Source organism: Triticum urartu, chromosome 4A, assembly GCF_056163025.1.
Source record: "Triticum urartu cultivar PI428250 chromosome 4A, HENAU_Tu73, whole genome shotgun sequence".
Lineage (NCBI taxonomy): Eukaryota > Viridiplantae > Streptophyta > Magnoliopsida > Poales > Poaceae > Triticum > Triticum urartu.
The window spans coordinates 596999868-597007945 of NC_141876.1; positions in this window are offsets into that span (position 1 = coordinate 596999868).

Consider the following 8078-nt stretch of genomic DNA (forward strand, 5'->3'; position numbering starts at 1 on the left):
CACCTTGATTCCACTGAGCTGTGATGACTGATTTTGAGATTTCAATAGGCACGAAAGGCCCTCCGCTGCTAACAAGAAAAGATATGGAGAGATAGGATCTCCCTGCCGAATTCCGCGAGATGGCTTAAACTCTTCTAATTTAGTTCCGTTGAACATAACAGAAAAAGAAACAGAGCTCACCAGACTCATAACAACAGAAATCAAGGGTGCAGCAAAGCCAAGTTTCTCCATCATTGCCCTCAAATAGCTCCACTCAACCCTGTCGTATGCCTTCATCATGTCCAACTTGAGTGCACAGTAGCTGTTGTTTTTCGCCCTACTTCTCTTCATAAAATGTAAGCACTCATAAGCCGAGATAATATTGTCCGTGATCATCCTCCCCAGGACAAAGGCCGACTGTTCCTCAGAAACTATTTCAGGCAAAATCTCTTTCAAGCGATTAGCCAACACCTTTGATGCTATTTTGTAGAATACATTACAAAGACTAATGGGACCAAATTGAGATAAAAGTGTTGGGTTGGATACCTTCGGGATTAGGACCAGGAGTGTGTCATTAAGCATTCCGCACTTTCCTCTCCCCGAAGAATACCAAGAATAGCATCAGTGACAGAAACGCCACAAACATCCCAGTGTCTCTGAAAGAAGTGCAGCGGGAAGCCGTCCGGCCCCGGTGATTTTGTAGGGAACATCTGAAACAAAGCTTTTTTCACCTCTTCCCGTTCATATGGCGCTGTCAACATCTCGTTCATCTCTGTCGTCACTTTAACCGGGACATGATTCAAGACCTCTCGAACTCCTTGCACTCCTTCTGACGTATAGAGCACCTTGTAAAAATCAAGTGCTAGGGCCTGCATCTCTGTCGGGTCTTCAGTCAATTGTCCGTCCGGTCTCTGTAATGCTTTAATGAGGTTTTTCCTTCTCCTCATCGAGGCCCTGAGCTGAAAAAAACGTGTATTCCTATCTCCTTCTGAGAGCCACTGAATCCGAGACCTCTGTCTCCACATCAACTCTTCGCGAAGATAAAGCTCAATGAGCCTGTCATTTACTTTTATTTCGACATGTGTTGGACCCGTCCTAGCTGGGTCGTTTCTCAACCTGTCCAGATCGCTTTTTAGTTTCTTTATTTCTCCTCTGACACTTCCAAACGTGCACTTACTCCACTCCCCCAAGTTGCTAGCTAGGGACGCTAGCTTAGCACGTAATGCACCGGCCGATGAGTTTTGACCATTTAAGTTCCATGCAGCATCTACGGCTTGCTTCAAGTCTGGGTGGGAGTCCCACATAACCTCGTACTGGAACCTCTTCTTCGATCGTCGGGCTGGCACATCTAATTGGAGCAGTACTGCCGAGTGATCCGAGGTTGCCGTAGTAAGATGTTCCACCATGGAGAGAGGGAATTGAGCGCACCATTCAGCCGACCCAAGAGCCCATGACTTTTTTCTCAAAAATCCAAGGCCTTCCCTGGAACCCCAGGTCTACCAGTCCACATATATCAACCGCGTCGTGGAAACCTTGAATCTGAGTCCGACTCCTCTGGCCAACGCCGTCGTGCTCGTCAAAACGCAACACCTCATTGAAATCTCCAAGGCACGACCATGGAAGATTGTTTAAGGTAGCCAAGTTCTTCATAGTGTCCCAGGTATTATATCTCAAGTGTGTTTGAGCTTCCCCATAGAAAAAAGACACCCAACACGGGGTATCACCCAGATCACTGATTTTTGCATCTATGTGGTACTTGGAATAACCCAAAATCTCAATTTTTATTTCATTGTTCCAAAATATAGCTAAACCACCACTTCTACCGGTGGCGTCCACAGCAAAAGAGCAATCATAACCTAGAGTGCTAGATAGATTTTCAGCTCTAACTCTATCAATTTGAGTCTCCACAATACAAAGCACTTTAGGGGCAAACTTAGTCGCGATCTCGGGTAGCTCTTGAACTGTCGGGGCGTTGCCTATCCCTCGACAGTTCCAGCAAACTAGACTCATTGCGCCCGGCGGTCCTTCGCCGAGGAGGCCGCCGCTTGTGTGATTGCTTGATCCTTGAATGATCGACGGAGTGCCTCGGATTTATTCTAACAAGCACAACCCCAGGCCGTCGGCCGCTGACCAGGAGCCCAAGCCCATCGGCGAAACCGCAAGCAGCGGCACCGGAGCCAGCCAGACCGAGGCCAGCCCGTGCTTGCCACCCATGGCTCCCCCGACGGAAGCTTGGATCCACCGGGGTGACCGCGCCACTCCCCTCATCCACTACAAAGGAGGGATGCCCGCAGAACATGCATGCCCCCTCACCACCCAGCTTCCCCGCCGCCACTGTCGTGCCGCCCGTGTGCAGCCGGCCGGACATGACCCCGATCTGGATCGAGAGTCCCAAGCCCGCCGCACCGCGTAGGCACGCACCACCTGCCCGCGCAGCCACCGTAGCAAGCACGCACGCCTACACCGCCAACGCACCCTACGCACCTCACCGCCGCCGCGCCCCACGCCGAGCACAGCGCCCCCGCCGACCACTGCGTTCCATGCCACACATTGCCAAACGAGGAGGAAGGAGAGCCCCACCGCCGCCGATGCGGACTAGGCTTTGCCCGGCTGCACCCTCCGATGGCTGCGAGGGGAAGGGGAGGCGGAAGGTGGACTAGGGCCAGCAGCGCCTAGGGCTTCGCCCCTCGCAGGAGCGGACGGGACAAAGCGGGTTTTTTCTCTCGGCTAAAGCTATCGTGTTGTAGAGATGGCATATTCTCGCCATGGATAATTTCTATGAATAAAGGGCTGTACTAAACTAGTTAAAGAGGGCATATCTCAGGTGAAATGATATTCAATATTTATGTAGTACTGTAAGAAACATTATGTATGCTCTAGGTGTGCAAATGAATTTTCATTTACTGAGTACATGCAACCAAACACGCTCGTGCGAAATGTAATGCAATAGGCACATGGGGAAGTCACTAGTAGATTCCCCCGCAAAAAATGAAAAGAAACCAGCAGATGATTGTCTGCAAAACGATTCACTAAGCCATCGAAATGAGAGCTGGACACGTACTTTGATAAGGCAGTCTGCAAAAACTTTATTTTGTTGTCCCTGCTAGCACTGACCGGGCACTCCCCATATATTTAACTATGTCCACAACTTTAGAACCCATATCCCCACACTCAAATCCATACAAGTCATGCAACAACGTAAAACGTAGATCAACACCACAAACAAGTTCATCAAACAGAGAAATATAGATAGATTCAGGCATAGATAGTTCATCCGACAAACTAATCGGACCCAAAATAGAGAAAGTTCAATGGATTAAACTAGATCAAATAAAAAAGACCATGCCGAGGGTGATATTACCACTTCTTGGCAGGGCCCTTGCCCTTGCGGTCGGCGACGGGAGGATCGTCGTTGCCGTCTGAGCTGGTGGTGCCGCTCTCCGACACGGAGGAGATGTAGTCCGCCAGACGATGGAAGGTGCTGCCCTGCTCCCAGGTGTGGCGTGCTGCCATTGCCTTGGCGCTCTCCTTCTCCCTCGCGAGGCACTCCGAAGCCTCGAGCTCTGTCAAACAATAGAATTGGGGGAACCGGCTCAACCCTCTAGGGGTGGCCTATCTCATATATATAATGAAGGGGTACAAGTTACATCATACGTACATATACGTATACAACTACAGAAGCTATACAGTCTAACATCCTTCCTCAATCTTAGCCACTTCCTAAAGAATCTAGAAGGGTAAGATTGCGCCGACAAGTCTCGAACTGTGGAAGAGGTAATGACTTGGTGAAGATGTCTGCAAGTTGATCCTTGGAAGAGATGAACTTGATCTGTAGTTGCTTCTGAGATACCCGTTCCCGTACAAAATGATAGTCCACTTCGATGTGTTTCGTTCGGGCATGGAATACCGGATTAGCAGATAGGTATGTAGCACCGATGTTATCACACCAAAGAATAGGAGACTGTGATTGAGATATACCCAATTCCTGAAGCAAAGACTGTACCCAGATAATTTCTGCAGTTGCATTAGCCACAGCCTTATACTCAGCTTCAGTACTGCTACGTGAAACAGTAGCCTGTTTCCGAGCACTCCAGGCGATCAAGGTAGAACCAAAGAACACAGCATAGCCGCCCGTGGATCGCCTATCATCCGGACTGCCAGCCCAATCCGCATCAGAATACGCCGAAATGACTCCAGAGGGATTCGGTCGAATGTGCAAACCATAGGACAACATGAAGCGAATGTAGCGCAAGATGCGCTTCACCGCAGACCAATGAGTGTCATGAGGTGCCTGAAGATACTGACATACTCTGTTAACAGCAAAGGATATATCTGGACGTGTGATCGTCAAGTACTGCAGCCCACCAACAATACTCCTGTACTGTGTCGCATCAGCAGAAGGCAGGAGGTCACCATCAACAGTAGTAATCCTATCAGTGGCAGACATTGGTGTAGTAGTCGTTTTGCACTTAAGCATCCCAGCCGCTGCAACAAATCCAAAGAGTACTTCTTTTGCATCATAACAAGACCATTGGGAACAGAAGCAACTTCCACACCGAGGAAGTAGTGAAGCTGCCCAAGATCTTTGACCGCAAAGTCAGCACCAAGAGACCGAACAAGAGCAGCAGCGACCGACTGAGAGGAACTGACGAGGATAATATCATCCACATAGACCATCAGATACATGGTAACTTCGGGCCTTTGTAGAAGAAATAACAAAGAGTCGGCAGCTGATGATGCAAAACCATGAGCACGAAGGGCTGTCGCAAGACGAGCATGCCAAGCACGAGGAGCTTGCTTCAGACCATAGAGTGCTTTAGTGAGCCGACACAGATAATCAGGACGATCAGGATCAGAGAACCCAGGGGGCTGCCGCATATATACCTCCTCTTCCAGAACACCATGGAGAAAAGCATTCTGCACATCAAGCTGACAAAGAGACCAACCCCGAGTAACTGCAATAGAGAGAAGAAGCCTGATAGTAGTAGGTTTAACCACTGGACTGAAGGTGTCTTCATAATCAAGACCATAACGCTGCCGAAAACCTCTAGCAACCAGCCGCGCCTTGTAGCGCTCGATAGAACCATCAGAATGCTTCTTCACTTTGAAAACCCATTTAGAATCAATGACATTAACACGGGGTGGTGGCGGAACAAGGGTCCATGTCTGGTTACGAAGAAGAGCATGATACTCCTGCTCCATGGCCTCTCTCCAATGAGGTATACTGATAGCAGCTTGATACGTACGAGGCTCAGAGGTAGGATCCGCACGAGCAGCAGCCAGACATGCAGTCAACCAAGCAACAGTACCATCAATGCGCTGTTTGGGCTGAAAAACACCACTGCGACTCCGTGTGTGTGGTCGTTGAGGAACCATAGGAGCCACAGAAGCCGGAGATGACTCAGGTAATGAAGACGGCGAGGGCGATGACGACTCGGCCAGCGACGGGGAGGCCTCAGAGAGCACCTGTGAGAGCACACTGGAGGCAGGTGAGCTCGGCCCGGGCGAGGACGGCCCAGGCAAAACCGGCGAGACGGGCCGAGAAGGCGATGGGGCCGGCGTGACCGAGCGAAGCGGCGAGGCCGGCTCAGGGGCCAGGGGCGCCGAGGCCTGTGGAGCCGAGCGAAGCGGCAAGACCAGCTCAGGGTCCAGGGGCGCCAAGCCGGTCGGCCCAGCCAGCGACGCAGGCAGCCCAGAGGCTCGGGGGGCCGAAGCACACGACGCGGTGGGCAGCTCGACCGAACGTGCATGGGCACGAGGATCGAAGCCATGCAGGGGAACACCCTGATCGTTGTGAGCCACTGGTAAGACCAGCGAGGGAGGCGATGGCGCCTCCAAAATTTGCAAACGAGCCCCACGTCCAGTGCCTGCACCATGGTTAGGCAACAAAATAGGAGAGTATGCAATATCATCAAATTGGTCAGATGCAACAGAGGATGAATGCAAAGATGGTGGTTCAGCAGTGGACACAGGGAGCTTGGCAAAGAGGAAAACATGCTCATCAAACACAACATCCCGAGATATATAGACACGATTTGTGGGAACATGAAGACATTTGTATCCTTTATGAAGAGAGCTATAGCCAAGAAAGACACACTTCTTGGAATGAAACTCAAGCTTGCGCTTGTTATATGGGTGAAGATGTGGCCAGCAAGCACACCCAAAAACCTTAAAAAAGGTATAATCAGGTTGTTCATTAAGGAGAACCTCAATGGGAGTCTGCATGTTCAAAACACGAGTGGGAGTACGGTTTATGAGAAAACATGCAGTGGTGAGAGCATCAGTCCAGAATCGAAACGGAACCGATGCATGGGCCAAAAGAGTAAGACCATTTTCAACAATGTGACGATGCTTACGTTCCACAGAACCATTCTGTTGATGTGTATGTGGACATGCTAAACGGTGAGCGATCCCAAGCGACTGAAAGAAGGAGTTGAGGTTGTGATATTCGCCCTCCCAGTCCGACTGAACATGAACAATTTTGTGCTTGAGAAGGCGTTCAACATGTTTTTGAAACTGAACAACAATGTCAAACACATCAGATTTGCGTTTAATAAGATAAAGCCAGGTAAAACGACTATAAGCATCAACGCAACTGATATAATAATTCTGACCACTGACAGAAGTCTGAGCAGGACCCCATACATCTGAAAACACAAGTTCTAAAGGATGTTTCACCTCACGACTAGACTCCGAAAAAGGAAGTTGATGACTCTTCCCCTGCTGACAAGCATCACACACTGCTACATCTTCATTACTAGACATGCTAGGAAGCTCATGACGACGCAAAACATGACGAACGATAGGTGTGGCCGAGTGACCAAGACGAGCATGCCACTGTGACGGAGATACCCGAACTCCACTGAAAACACGAGCGACACTAGGATGCTCCAGACGATAGAGTCCCTGGCACAACCGCCCGCTAAGAAGAATGTCCCTCGTGCCCCGATCCTTAATAAAAAGATCAAGAGGATGAAATTCACAAAGCACATTATTATCACGTGTGAGTTTAGGAACAGAAAGAAGATTACGTGTCACAGAGGGAACTCTAAGCACATTACGAAGTTGAAGACTCCTATTTGCATGCCTAGTGAGAAGAGATGCTTGAACAATATGAGATATATGCATACCTGCTCCATTGGCGGTGTGGATCTTGTCGGAGCCATGGTAGGGTTCGCGAGTATGGAGCTTGCCCATCTCACTCGTCAGATGCTCCGTGGCCCCAGAGTCCATGTACCAGTGGGGATCAACAGAGTAGGACTGAGTGTGCCCTTGGTGTTTCGTGGACACCGGCCGATCTACCATGGCCACCTAACGCGCAAAGTCGCACGTCCTTACCATCATTGCCGAGACCCAGGAAACTCTTCTGAAAGTGTTTGTGACACTTAGAGGACCAATGCCCTTCAATGCCATAGAGCTGACACACACGCTTACCGCCAGCCCCTGGTAATGTCGCGGTAGCAGGGGGGCCGAGGCAGGCAGCGGTGGTAGCCCCGAAGGGGTCCCGGATGATGAAGAAGAGCGGCCACCCTTGGTGGCGGCGTTGGCCGAGAGAGAGCCCCCACTGACCCTGGAGCGGCGCGACTCAACCCGCTGTTCTGTGAGAAGGAGACGAGAAAGAGCCCGCAGAGTAGACTGCCGGAGGCGTATACGCCGTAGAGGCAGAGACCGCGGTTGCAGCCACAGTCGCGGCCGTGGGTGTCGTAGTCGCGGGAACGAACGACGAGGGGGCCGAGCCTGAGGCAGCGAAGCCAGCCATCAGGGCCGACAAGGACGTCGTCAGCGCGAAGGACTGGCCCCCACTAGACGGGGCGATCGGCGCATCGCTGAAGGAGGCGGACGAAGGGGCGCCCGCTGTGGCACCAGCAGGATACGGCACGATCGCATGACCCGACGACGAGGAGAAAAGGGACCCGAGGCTCCTTGTCCCGATCGGAGAGGTTGAAGCCGTGGTGGAGTCGAGAGGTCGGGAGAGAAGAGCCGCGAGGGAGGCCGGCAAGAAGCTAGCCGTGGAGGAGCCAGATGCGGCAGGGCCCGACATGGCGACGGCGACGCGATCGCAGAGATGGCGGCGGCACGGCGCAAGCGATAGGAAACCG